A 26,418-nucleotide genomic window follows, 5' to 3' on the forward strand; every position below is an offset into this window, starting at 1 on the left:
TCAATGTATGAAAACCTATCTCACTTCAGCTGGTTTCTAGATTGATGAAAGGCCTCTACCATACTAAACTTCCCAGACTTCCTGCCTTTGCCTGAGACCTCAATGTTGTGCTATTTGCTCTGATGAAGTCTTCTTTTGAGCCTCTCTTGACTTCTTCCCTCAAACATATAACCTGGAAAGTGGTTGTCTTCATAGCCCTCACCTCTGTATGTCAGGTCAGTGAACTTCAAGTCCTTAGATTCACATTATACATCATTCTACCATGATAGGGTGGTTCTTCGCACACATCCCAAATTCCTCCCAAAAGTTATCTCTGAATTTTATTTCAACCAGTTCATAATTTTGCCTTATTTCTTCCTGAGATCACATTCTCACTTTTGTGAGGCGGCTCTACTGGCCTTACCTCTTGGATCAAATCAAGCCTCACAGAACTACTACTCAGCTCTTTTGTTCAGCCTTAATAGACTTGGAGCTTCAGTCACCAAGAGAACCATCCCTACGTGGCTAGCATACTGTATCTGCTTTGCATATGGTTGGGCTAGGTTGATGTTTTCAGGTTGAGTCACTGCTCCAAATGAAGAAAATAAGAACAGACATAAGCACTGGCAAGTTAAAAGCAAAGCATTGACAAAGAAAGCTAAGAAAGAATATGAAAATAAACTTGCCAAAGAGGCTAAAACTCTGTAACATTTTTTTTAGGTACTTCAGAAGCAGAAAACCTGTGAGGGAATCCTTGGGACAATTGGATGATCAAGGAGTAAAAGGAGTGCTCAGGGAGGATAAGGGCAATAGCAGAAAGACTGAGTGAATTCTTTCTTTCAGTCTTTATGGAAGAAAATGTAAGAGATCTGCCTGAACTGGAAATGGATTTTAAGGGTGATGATGCAGAGGAATGGAATGAAATCTCCTTGAATCAGGAAGATGTACTAAGCCAAATCGACAAGTTAAAAAGTGATAAATCACCTGGACTGGATAGTAAACATCCCAGGATACTAAAAGATCTCAAATATGAAATTGCTAACCTGCTGTTAATGATCTATAACCTGTTGCTAAAATCGTCTGTAGGATCTGAAGATTGGAGGATGGCCAATGTTGCTCCAATTTTTAAAAAAGGGTTCCAGAGGAGATCTGGGAAATTACAGATCGTTAAGCCTGACTTTATTGCTGGGCAAAATAGTGGAAACAATTATAAAAAAATAAAATTTTGGAACACATAGACAAACATGGTATAATGGGACAGAGTCAGCATGGGTTCAGCCGAGGGAGATCTTGCCTCACCAATTTGCTAGACTTCTTTGAAGATGTGAATAAATGTGGATAAAAGAGAGCCAGTTGATATAGTGTATCTAAATTTTCAGAAAGCTTTTGATAGAATTCCTTGGGAATTCTGAGTGAATAGTTGTGTCACTGGGCCTGGGACAGAACTAGCTCCACCTCCCTGGATGACATCATTCGGGAGTGCAGAGTGAAAACTCCCAGAACCACACCGGAGGTACTTGGAAGTGAGCTTGGGACCTCCCAAATTACCTTTGCTACTAGCACTGCCTTTTTTGTGCTCTGGAACAGCGGAGTTGGGCTTACCTCTGAGTGAATAGCTGTGTGGCTGGGCCCGGGACAGAGCTAGCTCCACCTCCCTGGATGATGTCATTCACCGTACCAGAGGTGCCACACACCAGAGGAGCGCCCCCTTGGTCACACCAACGAAGGAGCGACAACTAGGGAGCTGTTTAGGGCACTCCTTTGGGCAGACTTTGGACGGACTTGAAGAGGTAAGTGTTTGGATTACGATGAAGACTGGTAATATTACTGTATGGATTTGGGAGGTAGGTATTGTCCTCTGGGATGGATAAGGCATTGGAAAAGTACAGCAGTAGATAGGATTAGTTATCTGAGGTTGGCAGATTTGCATGGGGGAAAGAAGCAAATGAATGGATCTTTATTGGTTTAGATAATGCTAGATCTGTGAGAAATAAAGTAGTAATATCTGACATTATTGAAGAAGATAATTATGATGTTTTCTGTATTACTGAATCATGTTTGATTGAGTCTGATTTGGTTATTGTGTGGCAATATTGCCCTACGGCGTATAAGTGGGAATGGACATGTAGATTTTTTAAGAGAAGGGGAGTGGTAGTAATTTTTTTACTAGGAAAGGCTTAATTTTAAGGTAATATGTAAGGAAGTCGAGGATTTTGGAGAAGTTCTTGTATTGGATGAACACCACTTAAGAACATAAGAACATAAGCAGTGCCTCTGCCGGGTCAGACCAGAGGTCCATCCCGCCCAGCAGTCCACCCCCACGGCGGCCCAACAGGTCATGACCTGCCTTAATCACCAGAAGGGGCCCCCTTGCCCCCTAGGTTTCTCATCGAAGTCATATCTTCCCATCAATGTCCTAACCCTCCGTCCTTGCACCTGCACGACCTGGTGAGCTGTCTATACTTATGCAACACCCCAGCACCTCCCTCAGTACCCCACGATCCCCTTTTCCCTCAGGAATCTGTCCAATCCCTGTTTGAATCCCTGTACTGTACTCTGCCGGATCACTTCCTCCGGGAGCGCATTCCATTTGTCCACGACCCTTTGGATGAAGAAAAACTTCCTTGCATTTGATTTGAACCTATCTCCCTTCAGCTTCTCTGAGTGCCCACTCGTACCTGTCGTCCCTTTTAGTCTGAAGAACCTGTCCCTGTCCACCCTCTCTATGCCCCTAAGTATTTTGAAGGTCTCTATCATATCCCCCCTGAGCCTCCTCTTTTCCAGAGAGAAGAGCCCCAGTTTATCCAGCCTCTCGGCATATGGGCAGTTTTCCAGCCCTCTTACCAGTTTCGTTGCCCTCCTTTGGACTCTCTCAAGAACTGCCATGTCCTTCTTGAGGTGCGGCGACCAATATTGAACGCAGTATTCCAGATGTGGGCGCACCATCGCTCGATACAGCGGCATGATGACTTCCCGCGTCCTGGTTGATATGCCCCTCTTGATGATGCCCAGCATCCTGTTGGCTTTCTTCGAGGCTGCTGCACACTGTGCGGATGGTTTCATGGATGGATCCACTAGCACACCCAAGTCTCTCTCAAGTCCAGTGTCTTCCAGCAATCTCCCCCCATTTTATATTCGAACAACGGGTTTTTTTTCCCTATGTGCATGACCTTGCATTTATCTACATTAAAGCGCATTTGCCATTTGTTTGCCCAGTCCTCCAGCTTATCGAGGTCCCTTTACAGTTCCTCACACTCCTCCCTGGTCCTAACTCTGGCGCAGAGTTTGGTATCGTCTGCAAATTTTATAACCTCACACTTTGCCTCCGTTTCTAGGTCATTGATAAATATGTTGAAGAGTAGCGGCCCCAGCACCGATCCCTGCGGCACACCGCTCATGATTCCCCGCCAGTCAGAATATTGGCCCTTTACTCCGACCCTCTGTAGTCTACCTGACAGCCAGTGCTTGATCCATCTGTGTACATCCCCGCCCACCCCGTGGTTCCACAGCTTCCTAAGCAGCCTTTCATGTAGCACCTTGTCAAAGGCCTTTTGAAAATCGAGGTAAATGATGTCTATGGGTTCCCCTTTGTCCACCTGACTGCTTATTCCCTCAAAGAAGTACAGAAGGTTTGTCAGGCACGACCTTCCCTTATAGAATCCGTGCTGGCTTGTCCGCAGTAGGCCATTTTTCTCGATGTGCTTGCAAATGCTGTCCTTGATCATTGCTTCCACCATCTTCCCTATAACTGAAGTCAGGCTCACCGGCCTGTAGTTCCCGGGGTCACCTCTCGATCCCTTCTTAAAGATAGGTGTGACATTCGCCAGTTTCCAGTCCTCTGGTACCTCTCCAGTTTTCAAGGATAGGTTGCAAACATGCTGGATTGCGCCTGCTATTTCCTGACTTAGTTCCTTTAGAACCCTTGGGTGGATCCCGTCCGGTCCCGGTGATTCGCCGCTTTTCAGTCTGTCAATCTGCTTGAGGACATCCTCCCGACTTACCTCTATATGCCCCAATCTTTTGGCCTGCTCCCCACTCATGAGCTCCTCTGAGTCCGGTATATTGGACGTGTCCTCGCTCGTGAAGACCGATGAGAAGAACGTGTTCAACCTCTCAGCTACCTCTTTATCCTCCTTAATCACTCCCTTCCTAGCCCCATCTTCCAATGGCCCCACCTCCTCTCTCACTGGTTGCTTCCCCTTTACGTAACTGAAGAATGCCTTGAAGTTTTTCGCCTCCCTGGCCAGCCCCTCCTCGTATTTCCCTTTTGCTTTTCTAACCTCTCGGTGGCATTCCTTTTGGCATTTCCTGTGCTCCTGGTGATTTTCCTCCGTTGGATCCCTCTTCCATTTCCGGAAGGACATTTTCTTGTCACTGATTGCCCTCTTTACTTCAGGTGTCATCCAAACCGGGTCTTTTGACCGCTTGTTCTTGCGGCCTTTCCTGAAACTGGGGGTGTACAGTTTTTGCGCTTCCTGCAGTGTGTCCCTGAGAAGGGTCCAGGCGCTCCCTACAGTCTCCATCCTAAAGCCGTTCCTGAGCTTCCTCCCCACCATTTTCCTCATAGCAACATAGTTCCCTTTCCTGAAGTTGAGCGCAGTCGTTGCGGTCCTCCCCACTATGGGTGACCCCCTTTCTAATGTGAATCTGATCACGTTGTGATCACTGGTGCCTAGTGTTCCTCCCACTTCTACCCCTCTTGCAGGCCCCCCTAATCCGTTAAGGATGAGGTCAAGAGTAGCACCCCCTCGCGTCGGTTCCTTGACTAGTTGCTCCATGAAGCAGTCCCTCACAGCTTCTACGAATCCTGCTTCCCTCGTGGAGTTGGAGTGTCCCGTACTCAAGTCTATCCCCGGGTAGTTGAAGTCCCCCATCACTGTTACACTTCCAGTCCTGCATTCCTGTCTCAGTTCTGCTTCCAAGTCGTGTCCTAATGTTTCTGACGCACCAGGCGGGCGATAATACAGCCCCAGCTTTATGTCTGCACTCTTCTTTCCCGGCAATTTGACCCATAGCGATTCTAGCTCTTCTGCCTTTGTTGCCGTATCGATCCCAATCGAGTAGATATAGTCCTTTATATACAGCGCTATGCCTCCCCCCTTCTTGTGGGTCCTGTCCCTCCTGTAGAGCTTGTACCCTGGCAGCGCCACATCCCATTGATTTTCCTCTGTCCACCAGGTTTCTGTAATTCCTATTATATCCAGGTCCTCCCCCTTGGCCATGACTTCCAGTTCACCCATCTTAGCCATGAGGCTTCTTGCATTTGCGTATAAGCACTGTAGGTCCCGGTGTTTGTCCTCCACCTCTGCCTTTACCTGGGCCGCCTTCCCTTGGGTCTCGGGCCGTTTTCCCGCTCCCGGTGCCTCTGCTGTGCCCTCCGCCTTTACCCTCGCAACTCTCTTCCTCCCCATGTCCCCTCCACCCCACCTCCCCGCTTTTCCTCGGGGAGTACCAGTCCCAACCCGTGCTATCGTCCCCTGGGCCTTGGTTTGTTCTTCCTTGCCTTGTGGCTTCCCTTTGCCCTGTGGCTCCACCTTATTGCCTTCTGTTTGCACCCTGGTGCCATCTTGTCCTCCTGAATCCCCTGTTTTCCCCTTCCCCTTAGGCTTCTCCCAGCAATTTGCTGTTACCTGGTGTTTCCCTCGTTGTCTGATCGCGAGTTCCATCGGACCCCCGTCCTCCTCCCTGCAGTCAGCCCGTTCAGCATCTTTTCTGGATACTGCTGTCCGAAGCGTCATCAGGTCAGCTGTCGGCTTTCCCCCTCTCTGTAGTTTAAAGCCCTCTCGATCTCCTTCTTTACGTTGGCTGCTAGTATTCTTGTTCCCACCGTGCTCAGGTGCAGACCATCCCGCCTGTAGAGCTTGCTCTTTCCCCAGAAGGACGACTAGTTCCTCACAAAGTGGAAGCCCTCCTCCTTGCACCACCTCCTCAGCCACGCATTCACCTCCTGGAGCTCGGCCTGCCTCCTTGCATCTGCCCTCGGGATTGGCAGGATCTCCGAGAATGCTATCCTCTGTGACCTCCGTTTCAGCTTCCTTCCCAGGACCCTGAACTGGTCTGTTAGCGCAGGCATGCTGAAATTCCTCCGGCTCACATCATTTGTTCCGACGTGGACGATTACTGCTGTCTCCTCCGTTTCGGCTCCGTCCAAGATCCTCTCGATTCTGTTGGCAATGTCCTTTGTCCTGGCCCCAGGGAGACATGTCACCAGCCGGTCCTCTCGACCTCCGGCTACGTGACTGTCCACCTCCCTCAGGATCGAGTCTCCCACAACAATTGCAGTCTTTCCCTTCCTCAAGAGCCTCCTCTGCCTCAGGTCCGTGTCCATGGTGAATCTGGGCGCTCCTCCCTCGGGGTCCTTGGCCTCCTCTGCCCTCCTGGCCTCTCCACTGGCCTCTCCACTAGGTCCATCCTCCGGTGGGTCCTGGCTCTCGTCTGATGACACCTGTCTGAGTTGCTGCTGGTTCTGCTCCTCGACCCTCCTGTAGCTCTCCTCGATGAATCTCTCAAGGTCCCTCACCTGATCTTCAATGGAGCTGTTTCTGTCTGGATCCTCAGACGCCTGGCATGGCTCCTCTGAAGCGTGCAGCCCCTCCAGGTCCTGAACCCTGGCCTGCAATCTCGCGACCTCATACTTCAGGCCTTCCAGCTCCCGGCACCGACTGCATATGTACTCCCGCCTTCCCGAGGGGAGGTAGTCGTACATATGGCACCCCATGCAGTATACTGGAAAGCTCTGGTGTATTCCGGCTGCCTCCATTTCTATCTTATCCGCTCCGCTCTCCGGTCTCCCTCAGCTCTCCGCTCTGCTCCTTTTGTCCGTCTATTTGCTCTCCACTCTCTCGTCTGCCTGCTCTGCTCTCTCCTCTGGCTCTCACCACTCTGGTCTCTTCTGATCTGTTGGTGTCCTCACTCCCTCGCTCTCCCTCTGCCTGCTGCTGCTGTGTCCTCTCTCCCTCTGCCTGGTGCTGCTGTGTCCCCTCTCCCACTCTCACTCTCCGCCTGCTGCTGCTGTGTCCTCTCTCCCTCTGCCTGATGCTGCTGTGTCCCCTCTCCCACTCTCGCTCCCCGCCTGATGCTGCTGTGTCCTCTCTCCCTCTGCCTGGTGCTGCTGTGTCCCCTCTCCCACTCTCACTCTCCGCCTGCTGCTGCTGTGTCCTCTCTCCCTCTGCCTGCTGCTGCTGTGACCTCTCACCCACTCTCACTCTCCGCCTGCTGCTGCTGTGTCCTCTCTCCCTCTGCCTGCTGCTGCTGTGACCTCTCACCCACTCTCACTCCGCCTGCTGCTGCTGTGTCCTCACTCTCTCTGTCTGCTGCTGCTGTGACCTCTCACCCACACTCACTCTCTGCCTCCGGTTGTGTGCTGACCTTGGTGTAGTGCCCTGGCCCTTCTCAAGGCCCTTCGCAAAGGCGCTCTCGCTAAGGCGAGCGCTTTTGCCGCGCGCCGAACGGCCGCGTGCCGTTGGCTCAGCCCCTTTTAAGGCGGAGCTCCGAGGTCCGACGTTGAAGGGGTGGGCGGAGCTACCTCTCACCGCTACCCCTCACTCTGCACTCTCTCTGTGCCCTCCTGGCTCTCCTCTCCTAACCCCTGCCTTCCAAGTCTCTCTCTTGCCTCTCTCCCTCTGTAGCTGCTTGCAGGCAAGCTGGACTCGTTCGGTGTTGGCTCCGCCCCTTTTAAGGCGGAGCTCTGAGGTCCGACATCGGAGGGGTGGGCGGAGCTACCTCTCGCCGCTACCCCTCGCTCTGCACTCTCTCTGCCCTCCTGGCTCTCCTCTCCTAACCCCTGCCTTCCAAGTCTCTCTCTTGCCTCTCTCCTTCTGTGGCTGCTTGCAGGCAAGCTGGACTCGTTCGGCGTTGGCTCCGCCCATTTTAAGGCGGAGCTCCGAGGTCCGACGTCGGAGGGGTGGGCGGAGCTACCTCTCGCCGCTACCCCTCGCTCTGCACTCTCTCTGTGCCCTCCTGGCTCTCCTCCTCTCCTAACCCCTGCCTTCCAAGTCTCTCTCTTGCCTCAGACTTAGTAACATAGTAGATGACGGCAGATAAAGACCCGAATGGTCCATCCAGTCTGCCCAACCTGATTCAATTTAAATTTTTTTTATTTTTTTTTTTTCTTCTTAGCTATTTCTGGGCGAGAATCCAAAGACTTGAGTCTGTGTTTACTATATAGCCCACCAGGCTCATTAGGGACAGACTTCATTGTTTTTTTAGAATTTATTTTAGATCTGTTATTGATTTAGAATCACTTTGGGCTAGATGCACTAAAGTCAGCAATCATTATTAAACCTGTTTTCACAACTGTAGCAACAATTGCTTTTACTGACCCGATGCACAGAATGGCTCATCGCATGTTTTTCCCCTCGATTGCCCATTTTCCAATCCAGCTATGCAAATTAGCTAAAACCCCATGCAAAGTAGCCAAGCGATTGATGCACTAACATCGCTTGGCTATGCAAAAGAAAACAAACAGGTTTTAGCTATCGGAAAAAAACGATAGCTCTACCTGGTATTTTTCTCTTTTTTCAATGGCACAGATATTTTGCAAAATATCTATCCCATTAAAAAAATGAAAAAAGTCCTCCACCACCAATGACAGCCCTCCCCAATGACCCCCGATGAACGCAGCACCAGGAATCCCTCCCCCCCCCAGGAGAAAATTGGTAGGAGGGATGCCCACTCCCTCCAGCCACCAGATGCTACAGGTTGAGGAACATAGTAGGACAATGAATATTAGACCAAATTTTGATTTTAGCAATTTTAGAAAAGTGAGAGACAATTTGATTATAGATAGTATTTAGATGTGGGAAAAATGGTGCAAGGATGGAATTCTGTCCTGCAAATGGCATTAGATAAGGTAGTTCCAGGGGAAAATCTCGTAATCAAAAGGGGATATAAACCAAAACTGTGGATAACCGCACCTCTTAGAAAATTAAGACAAGAGTTGAATGGAGAAGAACAGGTGATGGAGATGATTGAGAGTTGTAAAATCAAACTAACAGAATATACTGTATATGGATTTGTAAAGAGGAAAGGAATATATTTTATAAAAATAAGCTTTGAGCAGTTCAACATAACCCCAAAGAGTTATTTCATACAGAACATTTTTTGGCAAAAGGTTATAAAGGAGCAGAGTCAATTCTAATGAGTATGCAAGGTATTTGAAAAAATTGATAAGCTAACTGAGGACATGGATGAAAGTGTAATGCATGAAGTGAAAGATGATGATAGGGGGAGGTCTAAAGGATGGTTGATGTTTGAGGAGGTAACAGAGGAAAAAGTAAAGAATAGTGAATTTTTATTTGATCCTTGTTCCTCAGTATTAGTGAAATCTGTAGTAGAGAAAGGAGCTACAATTTTAACTAAAATTTTAACAAGTCACTGCAAACTTGTGTTGTACCGGTATGTTGTAAGGTTTCCACTGTGAAACCTCTTTTTAAAAAACAGAGTTTTGATCCAGGGGTTTTAAATAACTATAGGCCCATTTCAGTTATGCCAGCAGTTTCAAAAATTATAGAAAGAGTAGTATTGGGAGAGTTAGAATTTGTTTGGAATAATGACTGGTTGGATAAGCACCAATTTGGGTTTAGGAAAGGTCATGGGGATAAACCACTGTTATTGTTAACTATGGATGTATTTGGAGAGGTCTAGATATGGGGAAAACTTATTGTATGGTTTCTCTAGACATTTAGCAGCTTTTGTTACTGTACATCCATTGATTTTATTGAAGAAATTAGAAATGGGAGGCATAGGAGGAGTGGTTTTGAAATGGTTTTATTCTTTGCTGACAGATCATAAATTTGTGGTGAAAAGTGGTGGTGGTTCTTCTGTAATGTCAAAAAGGGGAGTGCCACAAGGATCAGCACTATCTGTGCTATTATTTAATGTTTATATTGCATTCTTTGGGCAAGTATTGGAAGAATTAGATGTCCATTATCGAATACAGTAAAACCTTGGATTGCAAGTAATTTGGTATGTAGTGTTTTGCAAGATAAGCAAAACATTTTATTAAATTTTAACTTGATATACAAGCAAAGTCCTGCAATACAAGTACATACAGTATACACACATCACATCATCACAACTGAGCCGATCAGTTCTTGTCTCTCTGACGCTGCAAGAGTGTAGTGACTGTTCTAAATGAGCAAAGTCTTGCAATACAAGTACACACAGTATACATGCGTCACATCATCACAACCGAGCCGATGGTTCTTCTCTCTCCGACACTGCGGGAGTGTAGTGACTGTTCTAAATGAGCGAGGTCTTGCAATACGAGTATGTACAGTATTTTGTATTAAAGTTTTGGGGGTTGTGGAACGAATCGTTTGAGTTTCCGTTATTTTTTATGGGGAAATTCGTTTTGATATACGAGTGTTTTAGATTACAAGCATGTTTTCGGAATGAATTATGCTCGTAAACCAAGGTTTTACTCTATATGCAGATGATTATTTCTTTCTTAAGTCAGTTTTCTAACCTGTCCTCCCAGAAGAGCCCGGAATGGGTTACAAGTTTACATACACAATAGAAGGCTAGCAGCAAGGTTACAAATTCACATATAAGCAGATATACTGAACAACAGATTAAAAAAGATGAACAGCAACAATAAGATAATTCCTATGCACTGCATGGAGGACTGCATACATGTTTTGGGGACTGAGTACATAAGTATGGCAAACGATAAGGCACTATAAATATAGCAGCAAGAAATACAATACATTCGATGCAAAGTGCAAATATATTCAATGCATAGGCCAATTTTAAGGCACTCTTGATGTAGATAAATGAAGTAGGGAGTCAAGATTAAGTGTGTGCGTAGTGACAGTTACAGCTACAAGTCAAGTAATAGGTAGGGCACATTCAGTGAGGTGGTACAACTTTGCTAGGGTAGAAATAGAGGTTTGGGGTGTCTTTAAGAGAGTCAGGTTTTTACTGCTTTCCTGAAGTTTAGTAAACCTGTCAGTGATCTGATGGTTGGCGGGATTGTGTTCCATAATTTGGATAGGAAGTGCGAGTAGGTGTGTTTTCCAGAAGGGAGGATTCGTGCTGGTGGGGTGAACAATCTTCTCTCGGTTTGTGATCGCAGGGATCAGTTGGGGATATAGATTGATAGGTTTTTTTTGCCATGTAGGAAGGGACCATTCTGTCAAAGAATTTGAAAGCTAGAGTAAGAGCTTTAAGATGCAGAATTTCCAGATGGGCAGCCAGTGTACAGCAGACAGAGCTGGAGCGATGGGGTCGTGAATAGTTAGGTTCTTCAGTAGGCGAACTGCTGCATTTTGCGCACGCAATCTTTTGTAGATTCATTGCAGATAGTTCTACTAGTAGCACATTGCAGTAGTCCATTTGTGATAAGACGTAAGTGTAAAGAAGGGTGAATTCTCCCTCAGAGAAGTACAGATGAATTTTCCATAGCTGATGCAGGTAATAGGTAGTAGAAGGATGTAGGTAGCAGAATGAGGTCAATACTACCTGTGAGACATGACTTGTTAGTGATAGGTCTGCATCTAGGGTGATTCCAAGACTGCATACTTGATTCATAGCATTGAGGGTCGTATTATCCCAGGAGAAGATTGGGCGAGGGCAGGTGCAGTTTTTCTTGAGAATTCAGAGTAGTTCGGTTTTGGATGCATTTAGTTGAAGCTTGTTCATTGTCATCCAGTTTTTGATTTTGGAAAGGAAGTATTGTAGTTTTTTATTTTGATGTCCAGTTCATACCTAGTGGGAGGTAGAAATGAATATCATCTGCGAATGAATGGATTGTGATTTTTATTTATTTAATTTATTTCAATTTTCAATACTGTTCTCCCAGGAGAGCTCAGAATGGTTCACATGAGTTTATTCAGGTACGCAAGCATTTTTTCCCTGCCTGTCCCAGTGGGCTCACGGTCACAGTTTATCTAATGTACCTGGGGCAATGGGTGCATTAAGTGGCTTGCCCAGGGTCACAAGGAGCAGCATAGATTTTGAACCCACAACCTCTGGGTGCTGAAACTGTAGTTTTAACCACTGTGCTGATGTATTTTGAAGCAATGTCGAACTCTGGTCTGATGTATAAGTTGAAGAGCAGCAGTGTCAGTAAAGCACCTTGAGGCACGTCATATTTGAGTGGCTTGGGACATGACAGGTGCAATTCTAGCAGAACACTCTGTGATCTATTCATTAGGATTGAGAACCAGCGTAATGCCTTGCCACAGATGCCAGTGTCAAGTTTGGAGATGAGAAGAGTGTGATAACTGGTATCGAAGGTGGCACTGAGGTCAAGGAGAACAAGCAGCGCATCTTCTCCCTGATTGAGAAATTTCCAACAATCATCAATAATGCCTCATAGGACTGTTTCAGTCCTATGGGATTTCCTGAATCCCGATTAGTAGATTGACAAAGCTTTTAGGTTGTCTGTAGTCTTGTAGCTGTTATAGGACAACTTTTTCTAGGATCTTTAATATAAATGGAAGGTTTGAGACTGGTCTGAAGTTGCTTGGTTGATCTGGGTTTGCGTTCGGTTTCTTTAGTATAGGCTAGACCACTGCAATTTTCCAGGCCAGAGGTACTTCTCCAGCTGATATCAGTAAATATGCTGGACAGAGGTCTAAGGTTAAGCCTGATGGGCATAATGAGTCAACTGCTTTGTTCAGGTCCATGTGAGAGATTGTGTTAGTGACAGAGGGTGTCTGCTGTTGAGTTGGTGTCCGGTGATGTAATGGCAGGAGTGATTTATAAAGGGTTAACAACCGAGTCAAGGTTAGAGTGGATTTTTTATATTTTTTTATTGGAAGAAGTCAGACAATGTTTCACTATCTAGGCTTGTTTGTAGGGATTGGCCATTTCTTTGGGACATAGTGAAGAAATTCTTTGTTAGTGCAAAAAGACATCTAGATCTGCTTGGAGCTTTCAGAGATATGTTTTTTTCTTTTCAACTGAAACAGGGAGAGAGTATGTAATGAAAAAGCTGGCAGATTGAAGAATATTGGAAATTAGATGGATGAAAATAGGTTGATGCTGAACCTGACAAAAACAGAAGTGATGTTTATCGATGATGATGAGCAAGTATTAAGGTTGAAGGAGATAAAAGTGCAATAGGTGCAATTGTCTGTTCTTTCATGTGTGAGGTGTATACTTGGATAGTCATCTAACAATGCAACAACATATTCTGCATGTTGTTAAGAGAGCTTTTATGTAGACGAGGATAATTTCTAGAGTAAAACCGATGTCTATAGTTGATTTTCAGTTGATAATACAAAGTCGTCTTATTTCTAAATTGGATTTTTGTAATGCGTTGTTTTTGGGAAGGACTAAATTGAAGATAAATGCTTTACAAGTAGTACAGAACACAGCTGCTAGGATGATTAGTGGAGTCCTGCTTTGAACACATTTCACCAGTGTTGAAACAGCTACATTGGTTGCCTGTTACATGTTGCATAGGTTTTTTTATTGAAACATTTTTCAAAGGTTAACATACAGATGGATGAAAAACAAAAGTTATACAAAGTACGTAATATAGTGCATGTACAAACCAATATCTGAACAGAGCGATCTTATTATAACCTGGAATAAACAGTAGTTGTATAACTCATACACTTAGAACAAGTGAAAATACAACTCTACAGCATGAATAAAGAAAAAATAAAAAGGAGGAAGAAAAGGGAAAAGTAGAAGGTATGACAGAGCCAGAAAGATCAAGAAATAGGAATACTGAGGAAGATTCTTAGTGAGTTCCAAATTTTGACAATTATACATCAGGTAATATACGGGAAGGCACCATGATATTTAGTACAAGTATTGAGGAAGTATTTACCATCTTGATCCCTGTGTTCAGAGTCTACAAAGAAATTAACACTTGAGTATATATATGGATGATAGCAATTTCTGTGGCTGGCCCATAGCTATGGAACTCTTTGAATGGTACATTAAGGCTCTGTCAAAATTTGAAGTCTTTCAAGAAACTCTTGAAACTCACTTGTTTGTCAGAGCATACTTGTAGACTTAGTACTCTTGTACTGTTGTTTTTTTGTATTTTAGGATTAAAGATTTGTGAAAGTTTGGTATGTTGTAATAATTTATGTATGTGACTGCTGTAATCTGCTTAGTTTCTAAGTGGAATAGAATTTTTTTAAATAAGAGTCATGGGATAGGAAGCAAAGTTCAGTTATCCCAGGACAAGCAGGCAGCATATTCTCACATAAGGGTGATGTCATCCATGGAGCCCCGATATGGACACTTTAAAAGTGCATCGCCAGTTTAAGAAAATTAGAAAGTTCGTGATAGCCTGCACCACACATGTGAGAGTGCCTTCCCACCCGATATAGGTGTGCGGCTCCTGTTTTTTCCGCGGAGCATTGAAGTTGTGCGTGACTCCTCAGTTCTGTTTTTCTGTGGAGCATTACGTTTCTAATGGTCTTCGTTATTGTGTAAAACTTGCACTTTTTCTTCATATTTTACTTTTTCTTTCTAATTTCTCATTTTAAAAAAAACCACGAGTTTGAATTTTTATTTTTCAGCCATCCGCGGGTCTTTTCTGGCGGGGCCTTTAGTCATGCCTCAGCCATTAAGTTCAATTTGGCTGAGGAGGTGCTTCCGTCAATGTCCCATCTGCTGACGGGTTTCAAAGAGTGCGGTCGGTGTTCTCGCACTATTTCTTTGATGGACCCTCATAGCTGGTGCCTGCAGTGTATGGGTCCAGAGCACCGAATTCAATCTTGCCTGTGTTCTATACTTCAGAAGCACACCATAAAGAATTGCATTCTTCAACAAGAAAAACTCTTTGGTGTTGGCATGGATGGGGATACGCCAGTGACACCATCTACTCCGATGTCAAAATCAACGACACCACCAGAGGCACCAGCATCGACTCCGGCATCACAACACATTGCTCTCTCGGGTAAACCAGCTAAGAAGCCACTTCTTTCCCAGACAGTGTCGCAGGTCATGAGTCAAATCATGTCGACCAAGCGTAAATCCCTGCAGTGACCATTTCCACCATCGGAGTCATCCTCTCTGGAACATGTCACAGCACCTGTGGTACCAGCAACGAAGTCAGATGTACCAGTGCTTACTTTAAGGCAGAAGCTTGATGCTTTGCTTTGAGAGGAGCTCAGTTTCAGTTACTTCTCCCGACACTGACTCCTCTGGTACTAGCCCAGCCTGTGCCTAACATTGCCAGGACCTCCGGTGCTGTTGATGCTTCATCGGTATGCCCAAAGGACTCTCGCCACTACTCCAGTCCTACTAGTCCTGCATTGAAGCATCAGTCTTCTAGACACCGGTCCCCATCGTCTCAACGTCATTCATCGTCTTCCAGATGCTCTGGCAGGAGTTCGGTGAAGTCTGGAAGACTTCAAGCAAACATAAACACTCTGAGACTCCGACCCCGGACTGGCGCCGGTCCAAGCATCATTCTCCCTCTGTTCTGTTGGACTCTGATTTACAGAATGACTCCAATCCCGACCCTTCGCCTTCCACTACCGAGGCAGATGATTCTCCTGCATCGAAGTCTCCAAGGCATTCTCCAGTTAGAGCTTCTTCTCCCACTGAGCAGCTTTCCTTTACTCAATTTATTCGACAACTGGGAAAGGACCTCTCTGTTAAATTGGAGGCCGATTCCAAATTCAGTGCAGAATTTTTGGAACTTTGGATTATGATCAAACTCCTAAGGAGATGCTCAAACTTCCTTTACATGGGATCTTGAGAGAGACTCTTTACAAAAACTGGGAGTCTCCTCTCTCGGTACTGGTGGCACCTAAAAAACTGACCTCTCTCTATAAGATAATTTCCATTCTGGGATTTGACAAACCTCAACTCCTCATCAGTCTCGTGGTGGAGTCTACTCTCAAGAAATCTACTTCATCAAAAATTTATGCGTCGGCCCCTCCAGATAGAGAAAGTCATACTATGGACAGATTTGGTCGAAGGTTATATCAGAATTCCATGTTAGCCAATAGAGCCATCAACTCTTAATTTCTATTTCTCTTGCTATTTGAAACATCTCATCAAGTAATTTCCTGGGTATCAGAAATATATCCCTTCTCATAAACTGGAAGGATTCTATCACCTTGTCAATACTGTCACTCAGTTGAGGAAATATTTGGTTATCTCAGCTTATGATGTTTTTGAGCTCACCTCCAGAGCCTCTTCGATGTCTGTGGCCATGGAGGAGGCTGGCATGGCTTAGAGTCTCTGACATGGACATTAACCCAAAGGGCAAGCTAGCCAACGTTCCTGCTTAGGTGATGAACTTTTTGGGGACTGTACAGACACTGCAACCCAAAAGCTCCGTGCGCACGAGACTTGATGGGACACCTTAGTGAAGCCTAAGTCTAAGCCCTCTTCATCGGGACCTTTCAGGTCTGCTTCTTCTTCTTCTTATCAGAGGCGCTTCTCAGCTAAAGCCTCTGCACCAGTACGGCCTCAACAGAAGAAACTAAAGCAACAGCACCCTACTAAGACTCAGCCTGCTGTTCCTTGGAAATCAGACCAGTCTTTTTGACCTGCTGTTCGAGAGCATAGTTGCAATCACTCTCTTTCAGTCTCTCCCTCAGCCTTATCAGAGGTTGTCTTCAATTCTATTTCCATTGCTGAATGCTCATCACCTCCGATTTCTGGGTCCTCGGTTCATACATTCATTCACCTCACATTACTGTCTGGAATCTTTTTCCAGATGGGATGGGCACTTTGGCCAGTCAGTATTACAAAATTTATTTTCCTAAAATGCCAACGCTGCCACCATCCCATTCTAGTTAGCTTGGAGGTCACCCACATGTGAGAATATGCTGCCTGCTTGTCCTGGGATAACCTAAAAACTATCTCTTCAACTTTACCATATAAATATCAAGTTGCAATAAGTAATATTAGAAAATAAATCACAATAAAAAGATAAAATCTTACCAACATCCCCCCTAGTCCGCCACTGGAAACTATTAAAGCATACGCTACAGGACTTAAAATGGAGAGTGATAGACTCTGTTAAAATTGGGTGAGAGGGAGGAAATTACAAATGGACTTTAAATTTAAAAGAGTTGCGCTGGATGTTTGAATTAAACAGTATGCAACCCAATGGTTTAAATGAGACGAGTGATTGGATGGTATTGGCTGAATAAATTATCATCTCCCTTTTTGGAAAAAAGTATTTCCCTTTAATATTAACTTCTGGCCCCGGCCTGTATGATTGGTTCTGCTGTGGTTGACGTCAGGGTGTGTATTTCAGGGTTGCATGCAACACCGCGGCCATCTTGGACTTTGAGATGGTCGCTGACTAAGCAGAATTATAGAGCTCATGTTGTTGGTAAGATTTTATCTTTATATTGTGATGGTAAGAGCATTATGTTGTTCATTTCCTTAAGTGAGTTTTTTGTGCTTGATGTTTGTTGTAGTTTCGGCACTAACCCTGTCCTGATGAAGAGTCAAAACGTGTTGGTGGGGAGCAGTGCAACAACATGTTTAACTAAGTTCTAAAGTATAAGTACTTTGGGAATATAGGAAATGTCATTATGAATTAAAATAAAAGTAAATCAAATAAAAGGGAAGATAAAAGTGAAGATAACGTAAAGATGAATTTAATATGTATTAAGTAAAAATAAGAAAAATAAAACGTGGAATATAAAAAGCAAGTTCTAAAGGTAGTAACTCACAAGACTGGGTAGAATCAGTGACGAGTACTGCCACGCTGATTTTTGTTGGTCAGGGTGGTGTTCTGAGAATCCCCAGAATGATTTATTTTCTAATATTACTTATTTCAACTTGCTATTTATATGGTAAAGTTGAAGAGATAGTTTGGAGATTTAATACTTGCCATATTGCCATTTTGATAAGTGGGTGTCCTGGGATAAAGCACAGTTATTTACCATAACAGGTGTTATCCAGGGACAGCAGGCTGATATTCTCACAACCCACCCACATCCCCTGATTGGCTTCTTAGCTGGCTTACTGAACTGAGGAGCTGCATGCCTACGTAGGGCGGGAAGGCACTCGCGCATGCACGATGTGGGCTATCACGAACTTTCTAATTTTCTTTAAATGGTAATGCACTTTTAAAGTGTCTGTACCGGGGCACCATGGGTGACATCACCTTCATGTGAGAATATCTGCCTGCTGTTCCTGGATAACACCTGTTATGGTAAGTAACTGTGCTTTATGGATTAGGAATTAGTTATTGGATAGAAAACAGAGGGTAATGCTAAATGGTCATTTTTCTCAATGGAGAAGCGTAAATAACGGAGTGCCACAGGGATCTGTACTGGAACCAGTGCTATTTATTTATAAATGATTTTAAAATGGGAACACCAAGTGAGGTGATTAAATTTGCAGATGACACTAAACTGTTCAAAGTTGTTAAAATGCATGCAGATTTTGAAAAACTACAGGCAGACCTTAGGAAATTGGAAGACTGGGCATCCAAATAGCAGATGAAATTTAATGTGAACAATTACAAAGTGATACACATTAGGAAGAATAACCCAAATCATAGTTACCAGATGCTAGGGTCCACCATGGAGGTTAGTGGCCAAGAAACAGATCTGGGTGACATTGTGAACAATATGATGAGACCTGCCCAATGTGCGGCAGTGGCCAAAAAAGCAAGCAAGCTAGGAATTAAGGGAAGGTTAACAAGACTAACCCCCTCTTTTACTAAGGTGTCAAAAACTAACGTCAGCTCAATGGTGGCTTTAGCATCTAGCGTATGCGGTAATTCGGCACGTGCTAAAACCGCTAGCGCAGCGTAGTAAAAGGAGCCCTAAGAATGTTATAATACCTTTATCGTGTCATGGTGCGACTTGATTTGGAGTATTGTGTTCAATTCTGGTCACTTTATCTCAAGAAAAATATAGCAAAACTAGAAAAGATTCAAAGAAGAGTGACCAAGATGATAAAGGGGATGGAATGCCTCTCGTATGAGGAAAGACTCTCAGCTTGGAAAAGAGACGGCTGACATAACATGAGTGTTTATTTATATACCGCAAAATGCCTTACGGTTCGATGCAGTTACAGAAAAGAAAGCACAACATAGGAAAAAAGTTTTAACAATGGAAATTACATTACATTACATTACATTAGTGATTTTTATTCCGCTTGTACCTTGCGGTTCAAAGCGGATTACATAAGAAGAGAACTGGACATTTCCAGGAGGGTACATGACATTGGAGAATACAGATTGAGGGTATAGACTTAATAACAGAATGAGTGTATAGACAACATTGGAAGATAAATCAGGTTACATTACATTACATAGCAAATTGTCTGTTTCCATACGTTGGTAGGTAATCGGTTTCGGTAGGATGTTTTAAGTTCCAGGTAGCTTTGTTGGCCTTTTTTTTTTTTTTTTTCATTTTTTTATTGGTCGATTGAGGGTATGGTGCCAGGGAGTGTGCAGAACCTGGTCGGTGTAAGTGGAAGAGGAGAGGGAGATTAGGAAGATTGTAATAGTATTGAACAGTAGTGTTTTGATTTCTAGGGGAAGAGGAGAGGGAGATTAGGTAGATTGTATATACTTTTTGAATAGCAGCTTTTTGATTTCTTTACGGAATGCTTTGAAGTCAGATGTTGAGGTTAACAATCTGGTGATGGAGGGTTCGAGTTTTGCTGCATGCGTTGCTATGAGGTTATCATAAAGCTTTTTACGATGAGTGCCATTGAGTGGTGGGTATGAGAATGGTGTTAGTGTTCTTCTTGTTCTGGGTGGAAGGTTACAGTTTAGGCGATCGTTTAGATAGGCAGGTGTAGTACCATTGATTACTTTGAAGATTAGACAGTATAGTTTGAATTGAATTCTGGCTCGAATCGGTAGCCAATGTGAGTCTAGGTAGGCATTGGTGATGTGGTCAAATTTTCCGAGGGAGTAGATTAGTCTGAGAGCTGTGTTCTGAACGGTCTGTAGTTTTTTGATCATGTTTGTAGGGCATGGTAGATATAGGATATTGCAGTAGTCCACAAGACCTAGTACCAGGGATTGTACAATGATTCTGTAGTGTTCTTTGTCAAAGAATTTCCTTATTTTTCTTAAGTTGCGCTTTGTGAAGAATGCTTTTTGGGTAGTTTTGTTGATTTGAGTCTGCATAGTGCAGCATCTGTCTATCAGCACTCCCAGGATTTTGAGGGAGGTTTGGATTGGGTATTTGATTGCTTTAATTTCCATGTCTGTTATGGATGGGTTTTTGTCCGTTTCAAGCATTAAGAATTTGGTTTTGTCCGAGTTTAGTTTTAATTTGTGGTTTGTCATCCATTTTTCTACTTCATCCAGTATTGTTTCCAGGTGTCCTGTTGAGGTGTGGTCTTGGGTTTCGAAGGGGATGAGAATAGTTATGTCGTCTGCGTAGCTGAATGATGTTACATTTAGGTTATCTAGAGGGAGGAGATGTAGAGATTGAATAGAATGGGTGAAAGTGGAGATCCCTGCGGGACTCCGCATGGATTTGACCATGGGTTAGATTTCATATCATTCATCTTAACTCTGTACGTTCTTGTTTTAAGGAATCCTTGGAACCAGTTGTAAACCACCCCTGAGATCCCTATTGCATCAAGTATCTGGAGTAGTATGGTATGATCAACTAGATCAAAGGCGGCGGATAGATCTAGTTGGATAATTAGGATCCTGTGTCCTTTACTGAGGTATTGTCAGGCTATGTCCAGTAGTGTTGCTAGTAGTGTTTCCGTGCTGTGGTAAGATCTAAATCCTGATTGAGATGAGTGAAGTATATTGTGGTCAGCTAGGTAGTTGGTGAGGTATTGAGCCACAAGTCCTTCAATCAGCTTGACATGCAATGGGATCGAAGCGATAGGTCTATAGTTAGTAGGTGTGTCTATAGGACCTTTTTGATCTTTCAGTAGGGGTGTGATTATAATCTCTCCAAGATCTTGTGGGAATTGGCCTTCTATGAGAGTGCTTTGTATCCATTGCGTGAGGCTGGTTTTGAATTTAGGGGAGGCATTTGTAAGTAGATACGATGGGCAGTAGTTCAAGTCGCATGATGTGTGGCTGTATTTTTTGTATAGTCGGTTCAAATCAGGCCATTGTAGAGTTGGGAAGGTGGTCCATGTTCTGTCTGCAGTTATGGCTTCTTCTGTTGTGGGGGTTGTTATTAACTCATCGAGTGTGGTAGTTGAGTTGTTGAAGGTAGTTCTGATTTTGATGATCTTGTGTTTGAAATGGTCTGCTAGTTGGGAAGCTGTTGGTGTTTTATTGCCTTGAGTGGCAAGGAATGGGTTTGTGTCCGTAAGTTATTTTTACTAAGTTGAAGAGTGTTTTTGTGTCGGAGGTGTTTGTGCCAATTAGTTTAGTGTAGTATGTTTTGCGCTTTTCCTTAAGTTTGATGTTATATAGTTTGATTTGGGTTCTCCAAGCGGATTTGGTTTGGTCATTTCTCTTTTTTCTCCAAGATCTTTCAAGTTGTCTGCAATGCCTTTTTAGTAGGAGGAGTTCGGAGTCAAACCACTTGTCTAAGGGTCTGCAGGTTCTGTGTTTGGTTTTTTCTGGGGCTAGCTCGTTCAAGGTTGTTTCACTTAGGGTGCGCCAGTGTTTTACGAAGTCTGTAGGGTCAGTGGGGACGATTGCAGGGTCCACTTTGTCCCAGAATGTGGCTGGTTCAATTTTCTGTCTAGATTTGAAGGTTGTTTTTTGGGGCTTAGATTTTATGTTATTTTGAGGTCAGTTGATTGTGAAAGTGTATTTGTGGTGGTCTGACCAAAGAGAGGGATGCCAGGTGCCATTGGCTATGTGAATATTTGGGGTGTGGAGGTTATGAGACGTGAATGCTGCTATATCAAGTTGGTGGCCTTTTTCATGCGTGGGTTCAGGATTGAGGATCTGGTAGGATAGGGCATCGAGGTATGAGAGTATTTTGTTTGCTTGTTTGGATGTGTGGTCTTCGAGGTGGAGATTGATGTCTCCTAGGAGCAAGTTGTATGTGGAGGTTAGAGAGTTCTGGAATAAGAATTCTTCGAGTTCAAGTTTTGAGGTGTTCCATTTTCCTAGAGTGAAGTAGCATAGCAGACAGTTCAAGGTGCCTGTGAGTGTGATGTCGGAAATAATAATCTCAAAGCACAATCAGTAGAGTAAAATAACTAAGAGGGAAATGGTATAAGTTTATCTAAGCAAAGTAAAAGAAGTGTAAAAAAAAAAAAGGGTAAATAAATTAAAAAATGGGATATAAAAGAATGAGTAAATAAAAATAAAAGTTAAAGATCATCCCGGCAGTCCAATTAGTTCTTATTTTGAAAGAGGCCAAAGTTCGCAGAACTGGTTAGAAAAGATTCATTGATAGTGAGGGAGAGGCACACAGCACTTCAGGACCAGGCGCATCACTACCCCATCCACCAGGCATTGAGGAGACGTCGGAGTCCCGCCGCAGCCAGAGAAAGAAAAATGGCAGGGCTCCACAGCCATCCGCCCATCCTGATGTGCAGAGCTGGACCCGATGCCACAATCAGCAACAGGGGAGGAGCAGTGAATCTCACGTCCATGGCGCCAGGCAAAACAGCAATCTCCCGCCGTCACCACTTCATCACACTGTGTGTACTCATCTGCCGAGAGTCAAAGAGATTGCTAGCACCACCAAACTCACCACCGGAGCCAACCAGCTGCGAAGGAAACAGCAGGCATGCAGAAGGAAGTATCCGGTACCAAGCAGGAAGACATGGAGTCATCAGCTGGCATGACGAAGGAGACATCCAGCACTTGACAGGAACAGGTATTAATAGCGTAAGGCCTCAACCATTAGACAGCCAATGATCAAGTTCTAAAAAAAAAAAAAATTCAGTACTGATGATAAGGGGTCAGTTTCACGATTAAAAATAGAATTAAATCAGAGAAACTGTCAAAATTAAGCTAGTAAAGAATAAACACAATAAAAGGATAGAAGAAACCAAATTATAAGGAAAACTTGAAATAAACAAGGGGGCAATATAGCCCAACGTCCTATACGAACGCCATCTTGAAAAAAAAAAAAAAAAGGGCTAAGGGAAGATATGATTAAAGTACAAAATCCTGAATGGTGTAGAAGTAAATCATTTTTTACTCCCTCAAAAATTGCAAAGACTAGGGGACAGTCGATGAAGTTACCTGGAAATACTTTTAAAACCAATAGGAGGAAATATTTTTTCACTCAGAAAATAGTTAAGCTTTGGAACGCATTGCCAGAGGTTGTGGTAAGAGCGATTAACAAAGCTGGTTTTAAGAAAAGTTTGGACAGTTTCCTGGAGGAAATGTCCATAGTCTGGGGGATGTCACTGTTTGCGCTGGATCAGTAGCAAGGAATATTGCTCCTCTTTTTGGGGTTTTGCTAGGTACTAGTGACCTGGATTTGCTACCGTGAGGACAGGCTACTGGGCTAAATGGACCATTGGTCTGACCTAGTAAGGCTATTCTTATGTTCTTATGTCTTGGCCTTATATCAGTTCCCCAGAGTCTTTACAAAACGTCTAGCAGACTTGGAGGCGCATGTGTTTCCTTATGGATTATCTGGTCAAGAGCACAAGGGAAGGAGCACAGAAATCCATGGGCAAAGCTATTTGGGTGTTAGAGCTACTGGAGTTTGTTGTAAACTACCCAAAGACCCAGCAGAAGAAGGGAGGTGTTGATGCCCCTGTACAGGTCATTGGTGAGGCCCTACCTGGAGTACTGTGTTCAGTTTTGAAAGCCGTATCTGGCTAAGGATGAAAAAAAGACTTGAAGCTGTCTAAAGAAAAGTGACAAAAATGGTATGGGGCTTGTGCCAAAAGACATATAAGAAGAGATTGGAAGACTTGAATATGTATACTCTAGAGGAGGGACAGGGGAGATATGATACAGACATTTAAATACTTGAAAGGTATTAATATAGAAACAAATCTTCTACAGAAAGGAAAATGGTAAAACTAGAGAGCATGAATTGAGGTTGTAGGGTGGCAGACTTAGGAATAATATTAGGAAATTCTTTTTCATGGAGAGGGTGGTGGTTGCCTGGAATGCCCTCTTGAGGGAGGTGGTGGAGAAAGAAAAACTGTAACGGAATTCAAAAAGGCATGGGATAAACACAGGATCTCTAATGAGAAAATGAATGGTATAAACAAACTAAGGCCAGCACTGGGCAATTCTGCAAGGTCTGTGTATGGTGATTTGGTTTAGGATGAGCTGGGGAGAGCATTGATAGAAACTCCAGTGACAGGATAGTTAGGATAGGCTGGAGTGGTCTTCAATGGCAACTACAGCAGTGGGAACCTAAAGACAGAACCTGGCAGACTTCTATGGTCTATTGCCCAGAAATATTAAAGAAAAGACTATTTAACCATGAATGTATAATGAGTGTGATTATTTGGCAGACTGGATGGACCATTCAGGTCTTTTATCGCTGTCATTTACTATGTTACTATGTATATTTCAACCCTCTTCAAATATTAGAATTCATATGAGGCTTCTTAGACCCAGTTCAGGCAAGGGCTTTTGTCCCAGAGCAGCATATAGAAAACCTGATTTCTTTAGCATTGCAAGTCTGGCAGGAACAACCAGTTTCAACTCTGCAAATGTTGAAATTGCTGTGCCACATGACCTCAACAGTGCATATCACACCCTTCACATTCCTCCATATGAGGCAAACCAATGGATTCTAGCTTCCCAGTGGTCCCAGATTACAGAGAATCTAATGCATGTCATCACTGTCACTCCTCTTGGAGCTACAGACCATATGAAACATTCTTTAAAGTCTTTCAGACATCAATTTCTGCACCAAATTGTGTTAATTCGCACAGACAGGTTGCAATAGATCAGTGGTTTCAAACTCAAACCTTTTGCATGGCCACATTTTGGATTTGTAGGCACATGGAGGGCCTCAGAAAAACATAGTTAATGTCTTATTAAAGAAATGACAATTTTGCATGAGGTAAAACTCTTTATAGTTTATAAATCTTTACTCTTAGTTAAGTCTTAATAATAATATTGTAATTTATAGCTAAATAATAATAATAATAACTTTATTTTTATATACCGCCATACCACAAACAGTTCTAAGCGGTTTACAAGGGAAGAGACTGTATACAGACAGCGACAGAGATATATGCTCAAGAAACTGTTTTATTTTACTTTTGTGATTATGATAAAAATACTGAGGGCCTCAAAATAGTACCTGGCGGGCCACATGTAGCCCCCAGGCCGTGAGTTTGAGACCACTGCAATAGATCAACAAGCAGGAAGGCACAGAGTTTTTCCTGTCAGGAAGCAGTGAGAATGTTGTACTGGGCTCTCTCCAAAGGGATGGTTCTAGGGTTTAGCCTGTGAAATCTTTTGAGAATGGGCCCTCCCCCAGCCCATCCTCAACCAAATGGCCATATATGGACACAGACTGTGCAAGTCTGCCCAGTACTGGCCTTAGTTCTTCAATATATACCATTATTTTCTGATTTGAGATACTCTGTGTTCATCCCACGCTTTTTTGAACTCTCTACCACCTCCCCCGGGAGTGCATTCCAGGCATCAACCACCCTCTCCATAAAGAAGAATTGCTTACATTACTCTTAAGAACACAAAAATAGCCTTACGGGGTCAGCCCAATGGTTCATCTTACCCAGTATCCCATCCAAGTCACAAGTACCTGGCAAAAACCCAAATAGTAGCAGCATTCCATGCTACCGTCCCATGTCTGCGACACTCCACTATTTACCCTCCTCCTCTTGAGTCTACCACTCCTTAACCTCAAATTATATCCTCAGGTTTGGGCTTTTTTTACCATTTTCCTTTCTCTGGAAAAGCTTTTCTTCTACGTTAATACCTTTTAAGTATTTGAACATCTGAATCGTATCTCCCCTGTCCTTCCTGTCCTCTAGGGAGGGGTGTCAAACTCAATCACATAAGGAGCTGAAATCTAAAACACAGGCTAAGTCCCGGGTCAAATTTTTTATTAAGATACTTAGTCATAGTAGAAGGATTCTTGGTTAGATGGACCATTGGACTGACCCAGTATGGCTCTTTTTATCTCATGTTCCTCAGAGTGGTCTCCATTGACCACTACCCTCTGTCATCTTCCATTCAACCAGTTTCTAACTCAGTCTGTCACTTTGGGGCCCATCCCAAGGGCACTCAGTTTATTTATTAGACATCTGTGTGGAACACTGTCAAAGGTTGTGCTAAAATCTAAATCTAAATACACCAAATCTAGCACATGCAGTACAACACCAGATAAATAGAAACAAATGAATTTATTCCTGAACAGTGCAAAATATAGACAGCAGATGTAGATTTTCAAAAGTAACATATTTCAATCACTGAATTGAAAATAAAATCATTTTCCTACCTTTGTTGTCTGGTGATTTTATTTTTTAATCATCTTTTCCCAGTCTCTGGCTGCACTTCCTTTTGTCTGTGCTCTTAACTCTGTTTCCAAGACCTTCTTATGCATTTGCTGATTTTCTCTCCTTCGCTTTCTGCCCTACATCCATCTTTGGCATTAACTTTTAACATTCAACTTTCTTCCATTTTTCTGCTTCCTTCTC

This window comes from Geotrypetes seraphini, chromosome 5, assembly GCF_902459505.1.
Source record: "Geotrypetes seraphini chromosome 5, aGeoSer1.1, whole genome shotgun sequence".
In the NCBI taxonomy this organism is placed as follows: Eukaryota; Metazoa; Chordata; class Amphibia; order Gymnophiona; family Dermophiidae; genus Geotrypetes; species Geotrypetes seraphini.